The sequence below is a fragment of the Chiloscyllium punctatum genome, chromosome 6 (assembly GCF_047496795.1).
Source record: "Chiloscyllium punctatum isolate Juve2018m chromosome 6, sChiPun1.3, whole genome shotgun sequence".
Classification (NCBI taxonomy): domain Eukaryota; kingdom Metazoa; phylum Chordata; class Chondrichthyes; order Orectolobiformes; family Hemiscylliidae; genus Chiloscyllium; species Chiloscyllium punctatum.
Genome location: NC_092744.1, coordinates 85,255,186 through 85,269,123, shown reverse-complemented (window position 1 = coordinate 85,269,123; position 13,938 = coordinate 85,255,186).

Genomic DNA, 13,938 nt, shown 5'->3' with positions numbered 1-13,938 from the left:
GTAACATATCAATGGAACAGTTCAGATACAGGAGTTGATTGAACAAGAACAGCCAGAATATGGAACTGCATGAGTAAAGAATTGTTTTCCTTTAAATTCTGGAAACAGTAAGTGCTGGAATAACTCAGCAGGAATGGCAGCATCTGTGGACAGAGAAGCAGAGTTAATGTTACGAGTCCAGTGTCAGAACTCAAGTTGAGTTGAACATGGATTCTGATGTAGAGTGCGATTAGATTCAAACATTAACTCTGTTTCTGTCCCCACAACTGCTGCCAGAACCTGTTGAGTTTCTCCATCACTTCCTCTTTTTACTTCAGATTTCCAGCATCCACAGTATGTTGCTTCCTTTTTCCGTTTGTTTGTTGTAGACTCCCTCTTTGGTTAGAGCTGAAAATGTGTTGCTGGAAAAGCGCAGCAGGTCAGGCTGCATCCAAGGAACAGGAGAATCAACGTTTCGGGCATAAGCTATTCTTCAGGAATAAGGCCTTATGCCAGAAACGTCGATTCTCCTGTTCCTTGGATGCTGCCTTACCTGCTGCGCTTTTCCAGCAACACATTTTCAGCTCTGATCTCCAGCAACTGCAGTTCTCACTTTCTCCTCCCTCTTTGGTTAAATGTGTATATGGTAGCTTCAAGTGAACAGATTGTCAACTCCAATATTAAACCTATGACCTAATCTAGTATTTGTATTAATGTAACAATGTACGCAGTTGGACACAGTGAGATGAAAAAGTAATTCTAAACTGTATAATCTTGTGGCAGAGAAGTAGGGTACCTACCCGTGGACTTGGAGGCCTGAGTTCAACTCCCATCTGCTCCAGAGAAATATAATGACATCTCTGAAGAGATTGAATAGAAGAATCGGTTAAACCAAAATAAAGTCACACATGCATTGTGGTACACGTACTTTCTCTCATGCACAAGATCTTGTCCACCAAGAAGTTCTGTCTCATTTAACTCATTTTCTCCATCTGAGTTTTCGATGTCAGCACTGCATTCAATGACCATGAATGGTGTTTACAATGCTTTGAAAAATGTTCCCTGCCTATGCTGGTGGATGAACCACACTGAGCAGTGTCAACCCTTTTGTATCCATCCAATTTCCTGATGACTTTCACGTGTTAGATCGACAACACATTCCCTCAAGGAAATGAAATTAACAATACAGTTGTTGGAAAACATAAGATCAGATGTGGTTGTGACAGTGAGGCTCATTTTATATATTGGGAAGACCTTGTAGCGTGTCAGTTATTTTGTTTGTTTATGTTAATCAGCAATATGAAGTTCAGAGTTGAGATCTCATCTTATTTTCTTGCTACGTTGAATTTCTTGGGGAAAAAATATATTTTATTCATTAAAATGATCTCAATGTCCTAACGGAGGTACTAAAGCAGTTTAGTCCATGCATGCAAACAGCAAACAAACATTGGAATCTGACATTCCCAGCAGTTGCAAAGTCCAAAGGCATTTCTACTCAAGACGAATATTGTTTGCATACATTGAGGCAATGAAAGGGTCCGATACCTGAATGGACCTACATTGTACTTTAGCAGGAAGACCTCCAGATGGTGGTCTTTCCTCATTGTGCCTTGGCAGCAGCTTCCCCAAGCTTTAGTGTGTCCCTCAGCACATTGTCCTGGACCTTTGAATGTGCAGGTTTGCAACACTCAGTTGATGTCAACACCTTGTCTGGAAGACCAAAAAGTTTCACCGATGGTCCTCCAGGCACAGTTGATGTTTGTCCCAATGTGCGTCCCAGACGACAAAGAATAGAGCACAGAGTCCCACGTCACGGAGCTGCTCAGGACAAAACTCAGCAAATACCACTGCATCACTACTCAGATTTCCTTTGCAAAGTCACATCCCAGAAGGAGATGTGCCAGTCTGCAACACTTGGTCAGGGTCAATTCCTTGCTCTGGAAGACCAACAAGTTTTGGGCACACCAAAGAGCATCTTTCACCAAGTTGATGGTCTTCCCGGTATCGTCAATGTTTGCCTCAGGGTGGGTCCTGGCAAATAGACCACAGAGCACAGAGTCAGAAAAATAGTAGAGGCACAAATGATTTCATTAATGGAGAAGATTAGTTAATGTGAGTGAACAATACTGTCACAAATTAATGGAACAGTTCAGATATTAAAGTTTGTTTAACAGGAGCAACCAGGATGTGGAATTGCATGAACGAATAATTGATGTCCATTTTAATTATGGAGTAATTCAGCAGGTCTGACAGCATCTGCTGAGAGAAATGGGATTTACAAGCATGTTTTACCAGGAGTGGAGAGTTTGAGCTATGGGGAGAGGCTGAATAGACTGGGGCTGTTTTCCCAGCAGCATTAGAGGCTGAGGGGTGACCTTATAGTTATAAAGTCATGAGGGGTATGGGGAGGATGAACAGTCTTTTCCTCAGGGTGGGAAGTCCAAAACTGGAGGGCAAAGACATAATGTCAGAGAGGAATGACCTAAAAGGGATATAAGGGGCAACTTTTTCATGCAGAGGGTGTTGCATGTATGGAATGAGCTGCCAGAGGAAGTGGTGGAGTCAGGTATAATTCCATAATTTAAGAGACATCTGGATGGGTATATTAATAGGAAGGGCTTAGAGGGATAGGGGCCAAATGCTGGCAAATGGGACGAGAGTAATTTAGGATATCTGGTCAGCATGGACAAGTTGGGCCAAAGGATCTGTTTTCGTGCTGTACATGTTTATGACTCTTTGACTCTAAATCAAGCTAATGTTTCAACACAGTGTGACTCCACTTCAGAACTCAAATAGAGTTTACTTGAGTTGAAGTTAAATTGTGAAGAATTTCGATGCAGAACATTAACTCTGTTTCTCTCTCCACAGCTTTAGTGTATCCCTCAGCACATTGTCCTAGACCTACTAAACTTCTCCAGCACTTTCTGTTCCAGTTTCAGATTTCCAGCATCCACAGTAATGGTACTTCCTTTTCAGTTTACTTGTTGTGGACCTCCCCTCTTGGTCAAAGTGTGTACGTTAGCCACAAATGAACAGACGGTACATTCCAACATTCAATTTACTACCCATTCTAATATGTGTATTAATGTAATGGTGCATTCAGTAATGTACAATCAGATGCAACATTAGTTCTCCAGCTGGAAAGGATTCACTTTACAAAAAGGTGCAGCGTTCGGGTTGCTGCCCCGGGATGAGAAGGCCTGGGTTCAAGTCTCATCTGTTCCCGAAATGTGTAATAACATCTCTGAAGAAGTTAATTTGAAAAATAGATTAATTTGTGGCCGTCTTGAGGAACGGTGGTATTGTCCTTACCCCCTGGACCAGGAGACCTGGTTTCCTGTCCGCACAACATTGTGGGCTGAAGGGCCTGTTCCTGTGCAGCACTGTTCTATTTTCTAAGTCCCATCTGCTACAGGGAGGTGTAATAACACCTGTGAGCAGGTTGTTTAGAAAAATAGGCTAAATAACAACAAAACATCAGTTCATACATTAAATGTAAAGCACATTTTCTCTCATGCACAAGACAACATCAGACTCTCTCTCTTTTTCTGAATTATGAATGTCAGCACTGGATACAATGATCATGAATGGTGTTTGCAGTGCTTTGAAGAATGTTCACTGAGCAGTATTGACCTTTTTATATTTCTCCAATTCCAATGTGAGCTTCACGCGTTATATTGACAACATGTTCCTTAAGGAACTGAGAAGGACAGTGTAGTTGTTGCAGAACATGAGATCAGATGTGGTTGTGAATAGAGGGGCTCATTTTGTGTATTGTGAAGATCTTGTAGAATGTGAATAATTTTGCTTGTTACTTTGATCAGGTCTTTGAATTTTCTGAATTCCATCTTAAGAGGTTTGGCATCTCCCTTGTTTTTTTGCTCATTTGAACTGTTTTATTGCAAAAATGTACTTTATTCATATAAAAAAAACTTGATGGATCAACACAGGTACTAAAGCAGTTTTGCACACTCTTTGCATATAACAATAAACAAACATTAGAATTTGACACTTCTGCAGCTACAAAAATCCAAAGGGATTTCTGACTCATGCAGAATGCTACTTACACACATTGAGGCAAATAAAAGTTTGAATAACCAAACAGACCCCCATTTAACTTTGGCAGAAAGACCTTAGACTGTGGTCTTTCCCCATTGCACCTTGATGGCAGCTTTTCCCATCTTTAGTGTATCCCTTAGCACATAGTCCTGGACCTTGGAATGTGCCGGTCTGCAACACTTAGTCAAGGTCACCTCTTTGCTCTTGAAGACGAACAAGTTTAGGGTTTTTCAGTACATGTATGAACCATGTATGTGACTATATTCATGTGCAGACCTGTTTCTGTGTGGAAACCGATAAGCACGTAACTGTATTCCGTATCATATCTGGAGACTGTGTTCATTCTGGTGCCTGTGAATGTCACGGGCATTTCACAATTCCTGAAACCTTTCACGAGATTGTCACGGTTCGTAAGGAAAGATTTCCCTGCTTTACAGAGAGCAGGGTGGTCCTGAGTTCGAAAGGCCATTTTTGATCCCATGAAGCTGACAGATTGCTGTAGTATCTCGGAGAATATTGACATTTTTTTAAATTTCAAAAATATGTTTCATGGGGACTTGGCAAGATGGCGGTGATTCTGTAGAAACTGCTGTGGACAGCTCTGTCTAACAGCCGAGGCATACTGGTGTTTTTTGCCATCCCTGGCCAACTTATGTGGTGGAATTATTAGTTTTAAACCTGACAGAATATATATTTGTTAATATTTGGGAGTGGGAAGGATGCGAAAGGGAAAAGGAGCGAGCAAATAGCAGCAGAGAGGACACTCCCCTGCAACACCTACCACACCAGAGACAGCAGCAACAGCAGCCTCTCCTGAACCCCCCCCCCCCCTCCCCCCCCCACCTGCCACCGGGGACCTGACAGACTCACAGGATGTGGCTGCAGCGATGGAGAGACTAACCTTGAAAGTTGGGGCTGCGATTGAGGAGATTCATGGGGAGATTTGTGCCCAGGTCCAACCTATCACATCCATGCTACAGAAGCATGACAGCAGGAGATCCAGGGCCTCAGGGAGAGGCTGGAGGAGGTGGAGGGTCGAACTAAGACCTAGAAAGCTACGATGGAGTACTTATCCAGTCGGATCCAGGTGCTGGAGCGAAAGGTGCGGGCCTTGCCATACCATATCAATGACCTTGAAAATTGAGGTCGAAGGATAAATCTCCGAATTGTCGGGCTCCCTGAAGGTGAGGAAGGTGAGCAGCCAGTCAGCTTCTTTGAAAGCTGGCTGCCAAAGTTTTGGGCCTTCACGTCGAATCCAGCAGGCTCCAGATTGAAAGGGCTTATCAGGTTATAATGCATAGGTCGGGCCCGGTGCAGTGCCCCTGCTCGGTCCTGGTGCACCTCCATTCATATAAGGACAAGCAAAAAGTCATAGAAACCTCCAGAGCCACTGGGAAAAGATCCGCAGGCACCGCTGTACAAGGGGTCAAAAATCATGTTTTTCCAGGATTTCTCTGCAGCTGTAATTAAAAAGGGGAAGTCCTTCGATGAAGTTAAAAAGAGGCTGAGGAACCCGGGCATCCAGTACTCCATGAGTTACCCCATAGTGCTTCGGTTAAGCTACGAGAACTCAGCTTATATATTTGACTCAGCGGATAAAGCTAAAAACTTTGTGGACACTTTAAAATAAATGGATTGGCCTGAAGAATACGATTAATGTTTATTCTCTTTTATATCTTTCTCCATGTTTTCCCTTCCTTTTTTTAAAATTCCTTTCTTTCTCCCTAATAATTTCCTTTTTGGAAAGGGGGGGAAAAGACTTTGGAATAAGTTGTTTCTTTTTTTTAATAACTGGATTTTCTAATGGGAAATTTTGTAGATGTTCTTTGTTGTCTCTACCCCCTTTTTTGGTTTGTTCTGCTTTCTTTTTGTTACAAGTAGGGGTGACATGAAACCAGGGATGGGTGGAGTGCTCATTCTGACTTTGTCTTTTTTTCTGTTAATTTAAGGATCATCTCCTTGTTTTTTTCTGGCCTAAGGCTGGGGCACAGTCCGGCTTTGAAGGACTGGTGAAGGAGGGGATGGGTTAGAGTGAGTGCCCCCTATGGGCAGGGGAAAGAGTCTTCCATTCAAGGTTTTATAGTTGGTTTTCTTTGTAGTTTTTTTGGTAGTAATAGTTGTTTATAGTTATGAAAGAGTAGTTTTTGTATATATAGTTTTTCGATTCTATGAGCCTTTATTTACTTAGGCTCGGTGTTTTGTAAGCAGGGTTCTCCCTCTGAGGGGTTCAAGGGTCTCTGAAAGGGGATATGGCTAAGTGTCTTATTAAATGGTGCACCTGGAACATTAAGGGAAGTCATTCGCCTGTTAAAAGGAAAAAAGTGCTTTCTAGCCTTAAGAGGGAAAGGGTTAATATCGCTTTGTTGTAGGAAACCCATCTTGACAATGGGAACATCTGAAATTACAACAGGGGGGTTATGACCAGGTATTCTTTTCATCCTTTACTACTAAAAGTAAGGGAGTGGCGGTACTTATCCAGAAAAATCTTCAGTTCACATTATTAGAGCAGGTGAAAGATGAGCAGGGACAGTTTGTGATACTTAAAGCCCTGAAACATGGGGAGGAATATGGCATTTCAAATGTCTACTGTCCTCTGACGCATCCCTCAAATTTTTGATCAGTGCTTTCTCCAAGTTGAGTGCTTTTGGAACATGGCACATTATTATAGTGGGGAGGGATTTTAATTGTCTTTTGGATCTGACAGTGGACAGGATGTCTTGTGGGCCCCCATCTATTTCTTCGCAGGCCAAGCAGGTAGTTGACTTATGCGAGGAGTTGGGGCTGGTGGATATTTGGAGATATCTCCACCCTACCAGCAGGGACTTCACCCTTTCTTCAGACCCACATAAACGTCACACGAGGATTGACCCCTTTCTGGCTCCCTCAGCCCTTCTGGATTCGATTATGGGTTATAAAATTGGTAAAATAGCTGTCTCTGATCATGCGGCAGTATATTTGGAGGTTAAGGCCAAGAGTGAAGGGCTAGGTTTGCGGCATTGATGTTTGGACTCTTTTCTCCTTAAGGATTCCAAATTTATGGAATACCTTTTGAAGGAGTTTCAGGAATTCTTGACTTTCAACTCGGGCACAGCTAGTAGTCCATCTATGCTATGGGAGACTGCGAAGACCTTTGCTAGAGGATTAGCTATTTCCTATTTGACTCGCTGGAAACGACAGAAGGAGGAACAGCAGCGTCTACTTGAGATGCGGTTGAAAGCCACGGAGGCGGCACATTTTGCGCGGCCTTCAGTGACTAAACTACAGTGGATCACGCCACTCCGGGCTGCCTTGGATTCAATTCTGACACAAAACACAAAAAAAGAACTTGCTTTTGCTAGACAAAGGCTGTTCAAATATGGGGATAGGCCAGGGAAGTATTTTGTGTACCTGACTAGGAAAAAGAGTGCTCCCCAATCAATTACTGCAATCAGAGACAGCGTCGGAGTCCTTACATACGATGCCAAAAAGATCAATGAGGCTTTTTGGAGCTTTTACTCTGAACTGTATTGGTCTGAAGGTTGCGAAGACAGGACGGCTAAAATGGAGACCTTTTTTCAGAACCTCGGCCTCTCAGGGGTAACCTTGGAACAGGCCTCTCTCCTTTATTGCCCCTTGACAGTTCAGGAAATACAGGAGGCAGCTAGGCAACTTCAGAGTGGGAAAGCGCCTGGCCCTGATGGTTTTCTGGGTGAGTTTTATAAGGAGTTTATAGGGATTCTGTCAGGGCCGATGTTGGAGATGTACAATCACTCCTATATGCATGAATGCCTACCACCATCTTTCAGAGAAGCTAATATTTCTTTAATTCTTAAGAAGGGGAATGTTCCTGAGGATTCTGCCTCATACAGGCCCATCTCTCTATTAAATTCAGATTTCAAGATTCTGTCCGAGATCCTGGCGCTGAGATTGGAAAGGGTGTTGCCCTATGTTATTAAAAAGGACCAGACAGGCTTTACAAGGGGCCATAGGCCCTCTAATAATATTACAAAGTCGCTGAATGTGGTCTAAGTTTGTCAGCAACAATCGATTCAGGGGTTGGTGATGTCCTTAGATTCAGAGAAAGCATTTGACCGGGTGGAATGGCTGTATCTTTTTTGTATCTTAGAACAGTTTGGGTTGGGTGGAGTCTTTGCTAGGTGGGTGGAGGTTTTATATCACCATCCTCTGGCCGCGATCATTACCAACAAGGTGAAGTCTGGGAATTTTAGGATTGGTAGGGGTAGTCAGCAAGGCTGCCCCTTCTCACTATTTTTTTGTGTGTTGGTGATAGAGCCACTGGCAGAGACCATTTGCCAGAACGTCCACATAACCGCTCCGGAAGTGGGATCGAGGGCACACAAGATTACACTGTATGCAGATGATGTCCTTCTGTTTTTATTGAACCCGATGACCTCTGTACCCCATTTGATACAATGCATCAATTCATTTGGGGCTATTTCAGGATATAAGATTAACTTTGCAAAATCGGAGGCTATGCCTTTGGGGAACCTTAAGGATGTGCCAGAAGTTGAAGGTGGCCCTAAGTTCCTTTTGAAGTGGTCACGGGCAGGGTTCCGATACCTAGGCATTTTTATTGCCCCCAAGTTTGATCAGTTATTTCGGACTAACTTTGCTCACTTGCTCGACAATATTAGGTGAGATCTCCAGAGATGGGAGGTTCTTCCAACTTCATGGCTGGGCCGAATATCTCTCATTAAGATGAATGCTCTTCCTCGTTTGCTTTATCCCATGTGTATACACTCTATAATGTTTCCCAGGTCAATGCTGCGGAAGCTTATGGGGTGATTTGGTTCCTTTGTCTGGCATCGTGGGTGGCCCCTCATCAAACTTACTAAATTGCAGTTGCCTCAAGAAGGGGGAGGAGTTGATTTCCCAGACATCAGAAGGTATCAATTGAGTTCCCTGCTGTTCTTTGCCTGCGATTGGGTAGGTAACGATCCAAACTCAATATGGCTGGATATTGAGGCCTCTCAAGCAAAGTGCCCTCTTATTAACCCGTTGTTCATTAAGAAGCTGAGGACAATTATGGACCACTGCCGAAACCCCATTGTCATTAGTACAGTCAAGGCATGGAGGGTGATGGGTCAGAATGAGGGCTGTTTATCCAAGGCTTCACCACTTACACCCATAGTTGGCATGCCAGGGTTCCAACCAAGGATGATGGACTTAGGGTTCAAACTATGGGCAGCGAGAGGAGTTTCTAGTTTCAGAGACTTGTTTGAGGGGGAGGTTATGATGTCATTTGAGCAACTGAGCTGCAAATACGGGTTACCCAGCAGAGATCTTTTCCATTTTTTTGAGGTTAGGGATTTCATCCAGGAGAAGACTATGCTTCTCACTAAGCTCTATAAGCCCAATATAGAGAGGTTGTTGCTACGTTCCACAAGCATCCTTTCGGATAGTGCCCTCTACCGCCTGCTGGATGGCAGGACCTGGCAGGATACTAACCGGTTATGTGAGGTCTGGAAGCAAGAGCTAGGATTGGAGATCTGTTCTTAAACATGGGAGAATGCTCGAAAGATCTCAATTTGTAATAGGACATGCGTTATGCAGTTAAAAGTTCTGCACAGGGCTCATCTGGCACCAGACCATCTGGCGAAGTTTAAAAAAGGGGCATCTTCAGTGTACCCCAAATGTAAAATAAGTGTAGGTACTCTTACGCATTGCTTCTGGACATGCCACAGGCTCTGTGTTTATTGGAGTGCTGTGGCGGGAGAGATAGGGAGGGTAATGAGGACTAAAGTCAAAGTAGACCCGATATCTCTCCTCTTAGGTCTACCAAATTTACCATCTTTAGACGGGCATGGGAAGAAACTATTTAATATTCTCGCATCCTGTGCACGGGAGAATATTCTGATGAACTGGGTGTCTGAGAACCTGCCGGGCTTGCTGGGATGGCAGAAATTAATTACGGAGCACATTCCCTTGGACATTTCTACAAACATGGTGCACCACACAACAGGCCATTTTTATAAGACACAGCAGCCCTACTTAAGTTATTTGGAAATGGAATTGCCAGTTGTCTTAACTAGGGCATTTGTTTAACCAGGATGGTTAGATTTGTCAAGCCCTGGGCCCTGGAGGGGGTCTCCTGAGTTAATACAGGTATATATACAATGCTCCGGTTCCTTTGTTTGGGAGCTTTGCACCAAGCATAGCTGTTCTGTATTTTGTGTTTTTTTTTGTTTTTTTTTGATTTTCTTTTTTTGATGTTGCTTTGCACAGTGGCTAGGATTTGTTTTGCATTAGAGGGTAGGTTAATAGTTAGGAGACAGTAGTTGTATTATAATTTGTGTTTTTATTCTTTTTATTATACTGATGTTTGTTATTAATTATATTTTTCAATAATTTTATATGTTTGTAAAGTTTAAAAAAATGCTAATAAATATATCTACAAAGAAAAACTTCATGAGAAACCTCTTTTTATATGCACACACTGTCACAAATGCAGTTTGGTTTTGTACTCCTGCACATCATGTAAACAAATAACAATAATGGACTTTGACGCTACCCAACCCTCTTACATATACAATACTAATATTAACACATATTTGAGGCAGTCGGAAGGTCTAGTAACTGAACAGAGCCCCATTTACCTTCAGCAGGAAGACCTCAGACAGTGATCTTTCCCCACTGCTTATTGGAGGCAGTTGCCTCATACCTTAATGGGACCCTCAGCACATAGTACTGGACCTTGGAAATTGCCAGTCTGCAAAATTCAGTCAAGTTCAACTCCTTGCTCCGGAAGGCTAACACGTTCTGGGCAGACCAAAGAGAGTCTTTCACTGAATTGAAGGTCCTCCAGGTGCAGTTGATGTTTGCCTCAATGAGCATCTTGGAAAACGAACCATAGAGCACAAAGTCCTGTGTCACGGAACTGCACGGCATGAACCTCAACAAAAACCACTGCATCTCTCTTCAGAAGGCACATTCCAGAAAGAGATATGTGGCAGTGTCAACCACCTCCCCCAATCCGGCAACTGCATCGAGGGCAGTGTGAGGTGCCACAGACAGACCAGGGGTACATGAAGGATCTCACAGGTAGTGCCCTTCTCACCTCCTGCCAAACGATCTCGTCATGTTTGTTAGAAAGTTCTGGTGATGAGGTATTCTGCCAAATGACTTTGACAGTCTGCTCAGGGAACCATGTGACAAGATCCACCCTGTCCTTCTCCCACAAAGATGCTGTGTGCTGACCACTTCCTGATGGAGCTGCGGTCAAAGGTGTTTTGCTTTGCAAATTTCTCCACAAAGGAAGGTGATACGGAACTACTATCCAACTTCTTGCTGCTTTCCATGGCAACAAAGTCAGTCCCATCCCTCGCAACACTGGGCTCAGGTAGTACCTCAGTACGTAGTGACACTTGGTGTTTGCGTGCTGAGGATCGACACACAGCTTGATGAAGCCACAGACAAAAGTGGCTGTCAGGATGAGGACGATATTGGGTATGTTCTTCCACCCCTATATCCAGAGGTTTGTACATGAGTTCCTGTGGATACGGCCTATCTTGGACCACTAGATGAAGGGGAAGATGGTTTGAGTGACTGAAACAGTGCAATTTCCGGGAATGGGCCAGACCTGCACCATGTACAACACACACCTGAGAGTGCCTCACACCTGATGATTAGGTTTTACCAGCTTTGGAGAGAGCGGTGCTCCCAAAAGACTAGTTTGTTCCTTGGCAAAGGCCTCCCCCCAACATTTTGTGCAAACCCCGGACACTCCGATACATATTCCCAGTAGTCTGTCCTGACAGTGAAGAGAATGAAGGGTCAGTTAGTCCGGTTTCCAAACAGCATGGCCTCGCCCTTGCCTTGAGTGCAGGAGGGCATGACAAGAGCAGTATGAGAGATACCTGAAAATGAAGTGTCAATCTGTAGAAGCTACTAATCAGGACTAGCCTGAGCATCCTTGGACATTGGGGGCAATTTAGCACAGCCAATCCCCCGAACTTGCATACCTTTGGAACATGGGTGGAAACCAGAGCACCCGGAGGAAACCCACACAGACACAGGGAGAATGTGCAAACTTCACACAGACAGTCGCCAGAGGCGGGAATTGAACGAAGGTTACAGAGTCATGGTGACTGTCTTTGTGGAGTTTGCACAATCTCCACAGATCTGAGTGAATTTTCTGCGGGTGCTCCAGTATCCTCCCACAATCCAAAAATGTACAGGCTAGGTGGACTGGCCAAGCTCATTGTCGGGTTATAGGGATAATGTTGGTGGGATGCTCTTCAGAGGGTCGATAACGACTTGATGGGCTGAATGGCCTCTATCTGCACTACAGGGATTCTGTGATTCTTATAAATATCAATGACACATCTGTCCCTTTTGACATCTCCAGCTATTCTTCCCATTCTGCACCTAAGACAGCATGACTCATTAGATTTGGTTGGCACATAATGCAGGCTTCAACTTTAATTGTTCAGAAACATTATCTTGTACAGCATTCACAGTCTATGAATGAAAAACAAAAATCATGTAAAATGCTTCATTAGCCATAAAGTACTTTGCTTCAGTTGAAATCTTTTCTGACATTCTGTTTGTGGGTTCAGCTATGGGAGTGGGAATAGGGTTGGCGGAGAGGGGTGTATGGTGGAAAATGACAGAAACACACCCTCCCGGCTTAACTATTTCCTGCAGTTTCTCAGCCAGTGCCACTCCCTTCTGCTCCGTCTGACTCAGCTGCTCATTGTACCATCAGGGATCAACTCTCCTCATTTTAAACTGCTGAACAGTGACCCCCCTCACTAACACACACACCTCACCATGTACAGCCGTAAACCACTGAAAATACACACTTGAGAAAAAGGGTTAGGGTTGCAGAACTTTTATCACCATCAAATTTACTTATTTGACACCGGATGCAGACCTCTGATTGACAAACAAATCAGATTACTACTGGGGTGCAACTGAGCAAATACCGTTTTCTTTTAATGAGGATATCCGAAGCATGTTATATTCCCGCCTCCCCAACCACAGACAGGGTCAGGGTGATCCAGCCTGGATGAATGACGAGAGTTTAATCCCTGAAGGACATTCACTGAAAAAAAAAATTCCTTTAAATCCAAAACTGGGTGGCCATAATGAAGTTCATCGACCTACATTGTGATGAGCCTGAGTAATGTGGGAAATATTGGAGAAGTAAGGAAAGATCCAAATAATCTTCCAAAGGAAGGACTTTAGAATTAGTTGTTACTCACTGTGTAGAAAGGTGTTTGGGTTCCAGTGATCATGTGCAATCTGTCAAGCTGTTTCAACATTCCGGATACACTGGGTGTGTGAGGATTGAAACAAAGGTTAATGCCACATGTTATTTTCCCTGAAGCTCTATTCTAAAAGATATAATAGAATCCCGACAGTATGGAAACAGGCCATTTGACCACACAAGTCCACACTGACTTTCTGAAGAGTAACCCACCCAGACCCATTCCCCCACCCTATTATTCAACATTTATCCCTGACTAATGCACCTAACTTACACTCTGGGCAATTTAGCATGGCCAAATCACCTAACCTGTACATCTTTGGGTTGTGGGAGGAAACCAGAGCACCCAGAGGAAACTCACTTAAACATAGGGAGAACGTGCAAACGCCACACAAACAGTCACCCGAGGCTAGAATTGAACTGAGGCTGGTACCTGACACTGTGAGGCAGCAATGCTAACCACTGAGTCACTGTGCCACCCTAACATGGTAAATAAAACTTAGCCAATAAGAGTAAAGGATTGTTGATTGGTCCATTTGAGAATTTTGTGGGATGTTTCATTGAGACAGCAATATTATCAACACAATCAAACAGATAGCTCAATGCAGCCTTAATGTGGGTGGCACGGTGGCACAGTGGTTAGAGACCCGGGTTCAATTCCCGCCTCAGGCGACTGACTGTGTGGAGTT